This window comes from Myotis davidii, unplaced genomic scaffold (genome assembly GCF_000327345.1).
Source record: "Myotis davidii unplaced genomic scaffold, ASM32734v1 scaffold962, whole genome shotgun sequence".
NCBI lineage: Eukaryota > Metazoa > Chordata > Mammalia > Chiroptera > Vespertilionidae > Myotis > Myotis davidii.
In genome coordinates, this window is record NW_006295559.1 from 2,815,141 (window position 1) to 2,823,365 (window position 8,225).

The following is an 8,225-nucleotide window of genomic DNA, read 5'->3' on the forward strand; positions in this document are numbered from 1 at the left end:
AATTCCTTCCCTACTGCATCCAAGGGGGGGTTGTAGCTCCTCCCACCAAGAGGCATGATTTATTTCTTCTCCTCTTGAATTTGAACTTGCTTCTACCAATAGAGACCACAGAGATCGTGTTCCTGTTCAGACAAGAGGCCTCAAGAGACCTTCCTCGCTTCCACTCTCTCAGTAGACCATGCCACTGTGACAAAAACAAATCCATCCTGGACCAGCCAGCCCGGCCAACCCTTTAGCTGACCACAGGGACAGGAGTGAGCCCATCTGAGATGGGCCGAGCACAGCCCAGATCAGTGGATCTGCCCAACAGATGAATTGACTTGTCAGGAAAAATAAATGGTTATTTTTAACCATACATTTTGAGTGTGTTGTTTCACTACAACAGCTAACTGAAACATTTCCCCAAACATTATGCCAGAAAACCAGTGAACCTGAATCTTACAACAACTTTGGGAGATCTCAGATCTGTTTTATTATTATTGCTATTGTGGTGGTTTTCAAATCAATTTAAGAAAAAAAAAGCCATCTCAGAATTGTTTAATGTAAGTGATTAACATAAGGAACAACCTCAACCTATAAGCTCTGTCAAAACAATAGCTCCTTCAAACTTCCAATAGTCTACTGAGGCTCCAAAACTAAGAGTTCATTTGAGCCCTAGATGGTTTGGCTCAGTGGATAGAGCATCAGCCTGAGGACTGAAGGGTCCCAGATTAGATTCCAGTCAAGGGCACATGCCCGGGTTGTGGGCTCGATCCCCAGCAGGGGGTGTGCAGGAGGCAGCCAATCAATGATTCTCTCTCATCATTGATGTTTCTTTCTCTCTCTCCCTCTCCCTTCCTCTCTGAAATCAATAAAAATATACTAAAAAAAAAAGGGTTCATTTGGTCAAAAAGACAAAAAATACACATGCTGAAATAAGTAATCCTGTCTAGTTCCACTCCCTATATCCCAATCAACCACATCCACTAAGACTTACGTACTCTCTTCTTATTTTATAATTAGCTGTGATTTAATAGTAAGAATAGGATTAAGTGAATTACTGTTCACTTTTTTTAAAGTTACAGGTATGCAACAAATTTTGCAGGTATGTGGGATTTTGTTCTCATTGTTGCTTCCACCAGATCATCTGCCTGTGAAAAGATACAAAACTAGGCACCTGCCAAGCCAAGAGAGAAAAAAAAGAGAGAAATAGGAAGAAGGAGGGGGACGGAGGGAAGCTTTGTTCAATTTAACCGCTCAGTGGCCTATATGAAAAAGAATGATGAATAAACAACCTGCCACAAACTGAGGTATATACTGAGGTGTAGACCTTTATAGTGTATTTCAGTTGCCACAGTTACCATTTTGCAAAATGAAGAGATGGAATTAGCAAATGAAAATTTGGCTGCATTTCTCATGGGAATCTAATGCATTTTTTTTTTTTACTATTGATAGCCTTTTCCTCCACATTTGGTGTGATAGTTTCAGTTCTAATTGTGCATTGTTTTGGGAATGGCTCATTTTCTGATGTATTTTTACTATGTCAAAAGCTGAGATTTTTAAAAATCATCCTTTCTTTTTGTTTCTCTTTGTCTTCTACTTCCAAACACATATGCTTGTGCATGTATTGCTTATTGATTTATAATTGAATAAATAATAGTATTACTGCTGCATAAATTTTGGAAATTCAGTTTGCCTCCTTATCATATATATAAAATCTATCATTTTACTTGCCAAAATTTGCAGTTGTGGCCCCTGTGATTTGTTAATGTATCCTGTAAACCTTAATTTGCCTATTGTAAACCCTTCATGAATCCTTTATCTTCATGGATTAAATAATAGCAGATACTCAAATGACTCTTTATCATCTATAGTAGACACTTTTTTTTTTTAAAGAATCCCTAGAACCCATTTCCACCTTCTCTTCACTAACTTCATTCTGAAGTTTTGAGATATCTGGTTTTGGTAGGATTGATCCACTCCCAGTTCTATCCAGTCATGTATTTGCTTAAGTTAATCAGTATATCCCAGGTACTGTGCATTTTCTTATTCTTATTAATGTATCATATTCACATAGCCATAGGAATTCATTCAGGAATGGGAGTATTAGCCAAGATAGGCCAATCAGGGATGAGAATATGACCTAAAGCAGGCCAATCAGGGATGAGAACATGTCCTAAGCAGGCCAATGAAAGCTGAACATGAATGAGCCAATCAGGTCCAGAGAGACTCCATTCCAGGATTTATTTGATCTTTTGTGAGCTGCTGAGAGCCAACTTTAGACCACAGAGGGGCCTACCTTAGGATGAAAACAACCTGAAAGAAGATGTGCTAAAAAGAAATGAAACGGGAGGGGAAAGATAACTGGATCACAGACACATCACACGAGCCCAGAGTAAATCTGAGTTGCGTTTTTCAACATAAAGTGTTCTCATCAAAAATTAGGATTTGAAACAGAAGTATCCAAAGATAAAATGGCAAACCTTGAAAATTAATAACTTTTTCAAGAAGAGTATCTAAGCAGGGTGAGGACAGCAGAGAAGAAATTCAAGCATCAGAAGACTGGTTTTATTTCAAGATTACTGTCAACCCTTTTGGTCCTAAGTAGTGGATCAAAGTCCATGAAAGCCAGATCATAACTAAACCCATAGCCCTTCTCACCCAGATGGACAATCAAGTCACAGACAAGACAAGCCCAGAGGATAAAACGTAGACAATGCACCAAATAATTACCCCATATTCCCTCTTTGCTTCACTAAAGGAGTCTTAATCTGTGGGAGCCAACCAGGAAAATAGAAGTCACTCTAGACATTAAACTGAGAAGCCAAACGGGGACAGGATGGCAACCCAGAGATTAGCAGCTGCAGGAAGCTGGAGACTCCCCTATGCGAGAGGTTCAAAGGGAAGACATAGTTTTGCCAGAGACCAGGGCAAGAAGAGAGGCCAGAACCAAAGAGGGTCTGTCCAGTGGGAGCTGATGTAATAAAGGACATCACTGCTAGTGATACTGCATGAGTCAGACTGAGGGGAAGAGAAATGTCCTGGATTCTCTCTCCTCACATGTTCTAGTCTCTTGTGAGGACCTCCCAGTACCAACACAGCCAAAAGTTTCCTCATCAGGGATTCCAGGAAGCACAGCCTACAATTATCAGCTCTTCTGTGATACAGAGAAGAGCAGGAGAAGGGCAGGGAATAAATCTGAGCCAAGGACCAGCACAGAATCTGATCTCCCGAAAATAGAAGCGTGTCTATCTCAGTTAGCACATTCTGATAGCAGATCAATTCATAGAATGTTCTTTGTCTCCATCCATAGTCATAATGAAACCAACATTCAAAATCTTTTGTAAACTTCCCAACATATTTGTTAAACTTAATGCTATTTATTTATCAGTTCCTGCTGGTTATTTATAATAGAAATATTCCATACTTCTAATCCCCCTGCTCAGAGATACCTTTTTTTTAAACTTTCCCTGTCTCAATAAATCGCAACCTCATCCCACCAGTTGCATAGGCCAAAAATCTTGACTCACCTCAGATCACATCTGTCAGCAAAGCCTAACAGCTCTACCTTCACAATATATCCAGATGTTGACGATGCCTCCATTTGTGGTGCCACGCTGATCCCAGCCCCATCACCTCTACGTGTATCACTGTGATCACCTAGTAACATCTCCATGCCTCTGCTCTTGTCCCTCCTCACTCTACACCAAACATGTCAAACTCAAAGGCTAACACTGGCCAGATAAACAAGACTTAAGTTTACTAGTGTGTAGGCCGCAAAAAACCCACCCCAAAGCTTCAATTTTCATAAAAACGTAGGTTTATTTTGATAGAGACATGCTGAATACAAAGGGCTGAAGTAAATGAGTAATCATTAATTAGTATTCATTGTTGACTGCATGCAGCCCATGGGCCGCAAGTGTGACATGCTTGCTCTACACCACAGAGCAGCAAGGGAGATCCTTTTCAGATGTGTTTGTTCCTGTCACACCTCTGCTTAAACCTCCAATGGCTCCCTCTCCTCCTACATGTCATAAGTCCAAGGAGATCTTTCAAGAGCAAGATCACTTCAAATTCATCTTGGGTAATTACTCAACTGTCATTAAATCCACAAAATTAGGTTACAGTTTTGTGGTTTTTAAAGAAAAAACAGCTCTAACCACTTGTACCTGCCATGGCCTATACCACTGCTCCACATTCAAAGCATTTTTCCTGACACAGAGTAAATATCTGTTGCAAGGTGTGAATGTTGAGTGGATGGATGAATGAATACATTACAAAATACGATATTAAACTATGTGGTTTGAGTTGAACAAGAGAACAGAAGTTCTTTTGGTCAGTTATTTAGGTAGGATTTGAAAGCAATTCATCCAAACTATGATCTGACCTAAGCTATTTATAAAGTAAATAATATAACATAATATATTTTGCAAATCTGCAATTATATGAGCTTGGATGAAAATAGTTGGAAAGAATGAGAATAAACCCACACAACATAGATCATTGCAAACCAAAAGTTTGCCAACTTCTGCCCAGAGGCAAACTCTACCACTTAACCAAGCTACCTTGAGCAAAGTTGATCAATGAATGCACAAGCCAGCAATCTTCTCATGAATGAATAAACTGAGGTCCAAACAGTTCATTCAATTAATTTTTAAAGAAGTAATTATTGCTCATCTGCTGTAAGTGAGGCACCAGATAGGAATAATCACAACAAAAATAAAGCGGACACAGATAGTGAGTTCATAAGATCCTGGGAGAGACCAAATTTGAACAAACTATAAGTGATAGGCAGAGTAGAAGTGCAGAGACAGAGGATGCTGTGGGAAATGTAACAAAGGGAGCAAACCAAGCCTAAGAGTTTAAATTGGGACTTAAAGAAGATAATAGAGCAAGCTAGCTCCCAAACTTCAGCAAGTCTCAGAATCAGCTGGAGGGCTTGTTAAAATACAGATGGCTGGGCTCAGCCCCAGAGTTTCTGCTTCAGTAGATGTGAGCTCAGGCCCTGGAATCTGCATTTCTAACAAGTTCCCAGGTTGATGCTGATACTGTGGTTCTGGGGGCCACACTTTAAAAACTGATGAGCTTGGTCAAGATGTGGACCAGGGGCTAGAGAAATTGTCTTCTGGGCATAGGAATAGTATGTGGGAAGCCCTTTGTATAAAAGAGTATGGAATAGAAATAATGCTTTCTTATCATTCAGGGTCCCAGCAGGAAACAGTGTTATATTTAAACAGGGTAATAATTCAGGAGAAGTGACTTAATGAAGTGACTACTAATAAAGGTTAGTCACGATTAAGGGAAGTGATTAAGGGAAAGGACAGTGAAACATCAAGGGCTGGCAACAACAAGTAGTCTGTACCAGCCCTAATACTGAGCGGTTAGGGGGAGAGGAGTAATAAGGGAAGCCAGAAAGAGCTGGAGCCACAGGAGAAAGCCACCTGACAGGACCTGTGGCTTTCAGTAGAGAAACATGACTGTTTCCAACTTGCAACCTGGCAGGGAGGGAACTGTGATTCATCTTCTCCCCTTACCACCGGCTTTCCAACTTCAATCGGTGGCCATCAAAAGCCAGAGTTAAGGAAGCTCAGTAGATGTAGTCCTAGAAGTCAGTCTCCTGGGGCCCAGAGAAGGAAGGAGAAGCATGCAGAATGACTTTGGAAGGGCACATAGAAAATATCAGCCTTGGGCTAGAAGAGGTAGGTAGTCAGATATCGTGGCGGTCACTTTATGACCGGTCTCCTATTGCTGTGTAACAAATCACCACATACTTAGCAGCTTGAAATGAGACACATTCATTATCTCACAGTTCTGTGGGTCAGGAGTCTAGGCATGCTTAGCCAGTTCTCTGCTTCAGGGTGTCACCAGACTGTAATCAAGGTGTTGGCCAGGCTGCATTCTCACCTGGAGGTTTGACTGGGGGAAAGTTCTGCTTCCGAGCTCACTCACGTTGTTGGCAGAATTCAGTCCCCTGAGGTTATAGGACTGAGGTCCTCAATGCCTACAGGCTTCCTGCATTTACATATTTGACATGTGGGACTTTCCATGTTGGCTATTGTTTCTTCAAGGCCAACAGGAGAACTAGAGTGACTCTAGAGAGATGGAGTCTTAAATAACATAACACAAACACTGGAGTGACATCATATTGTCTTCGCCATATCCTTTTGGTTTGAAGCAAGTCATAGGTCCCCCTCCCACTTAAGGGGAGTGGGTTGCACAAGGATATGAATAGCAGAGGTCGGGGTCAATAGAGGTTACCTTAGTGTCTGTCTGCCATACCACGGTAACACTAAAAGCATATTAAGAATCTGAGATTTTATCCTTATGCCAATCATAGGAATTCATTCAAAGAAGGTACTGAATAGAGGAATAGCATAAGCAGGTCTGCATTTAAAGGCTCACTCTGACACTTTATATAGAGGATTAACAGAAAGTGCAGGGGGTCTGAATGTCACAGAGTTAGCTAGTGGCTGAGCCAGGGCTACAGCCATTTGAAAATGACCATGCTCCAGAAATATCACAAGGTCCCCTTCTATCCCATGATGCCATCTTTCTCTGCATATCCAAGATGATTAAGTGTCATATTTAATAGCACTGCATCAATATAAAGGATAGAGAAGTAACAGAGAGACTATTTTGGTTAGCAAATATTTAGACTTAGTCTTGTATAAAATCTAAAACAAATTCTGAGTTTAGCTTTTCCCCTTTTACAACATTTATATGCGTGGAACAGTTCTTTAGGAGAAAAAAAAAGTTCTTTCTCCTGCATGTCATCTGGGGTGGCAGCAATCCCTCAGAGTGAAAGCACTCAGAGTTTCTTTACCTTCCACCTCAGCTGCTGACCCACCTGAGGCTGCCAGACCCTACACAGGATCTAAGCAGGCCATCCTCCATGCTGCAATAAAATATGTATCTAGAGCCTTACAGTTGCATGCTGGCTCACAAGAACCAAATTCAAGAATTTTTTTAAGGTTGGTTAGTAAGCCATTGGTAGATTAATTCAGCTATGGTGGGAGTATTTACACCACAGAAATTAACAAATGCTACAAATCAGGACTTCTTCCCCCTGCAAGCTAGTTGTTAAACATGTAACAGAAAAGAAAAGAAAAAAAAAACACACGCAGCAGCACTGCTTTAAGATGTCCATACTCACAAACCTAACTGGGCTTTAACAGGTATTCAGAGAAGCACATAAATATTTATATACAAGTTAGGTTATTTCCAACTTTCTTTTCTGCAAAGACCTTAATATCAAAGAGGAAGCAGCAGGTTACACAAAATGCTATGCAGCCACTACCTGATGACATGAAAAATTATTTAGGACTTAATAAGGAAAAATCAGAATGTAATATCCCACATAGAGCATAAGAGAAATTCTGTGGGAAAATAGCAGGTGTTATAAATAGAATTTTATATTTATTTTTCCTGTTTTATTGACATATGACATTGTATAGGTTTAAATTGTGCAACAAAATGATTTGATACATGGATAGGTTGTGAAATGATTACCAGAATAAGGTAACACCCATCACTTATGCATAGAGTTTAAAAAAGAAAACCCTGAATGGCATCATTGATATCTTTCAATGGTGGGATAAAAGGTGGCTTTTATTTTCTTCTTTATATTGTCATGTATTTTCCAAATATTCTATGATAAACAAGTGTTGCATTTGCATTCATGAAAAAAATACTATCAAGAAAAAATTAAGGCCTGGCCGATGTGCTCAGTGGTTGAGCATCGACCTATGAACCAGGAGGTCACAGTTTGATTCCCAGTCACAGCACATGCCCCAATTGCGCCTGCGGGGGAGCAGGGGGGCGGGGGGGGGCGTGTGTGCAGGAGGCAGCCTCTCTCATCACTGATGTTTCTATCTGTCTCTCCTTCTCCCTTCCTCTCTCTGAAATCAATAAAAACATATTTTAAAAATAAAATAATAACTAAGGTCAGAAGAACCTGAAAATATAGAATTCAATTCACCCATCATTTCCCGCTCAGCAGAAATTTTCTGTGCCAAACTGACACCTACCAATCAGGGATGGACCACACACTTTCTACACCGTGGGATAGTGACTCTGAAATCACTATCTAAAAATTTTTAGTTCTCTGAGCTCGTCAAGATGTGGCCAGTTTTCAGAACACTGCATACAATTGCACTTCTAGCCTCACACGCATGACAGCAATGAATTAAGCATGTAACTTACCACTTACACATTTAGTCTCCATTTACCATCCCTCTCCAGCCCTC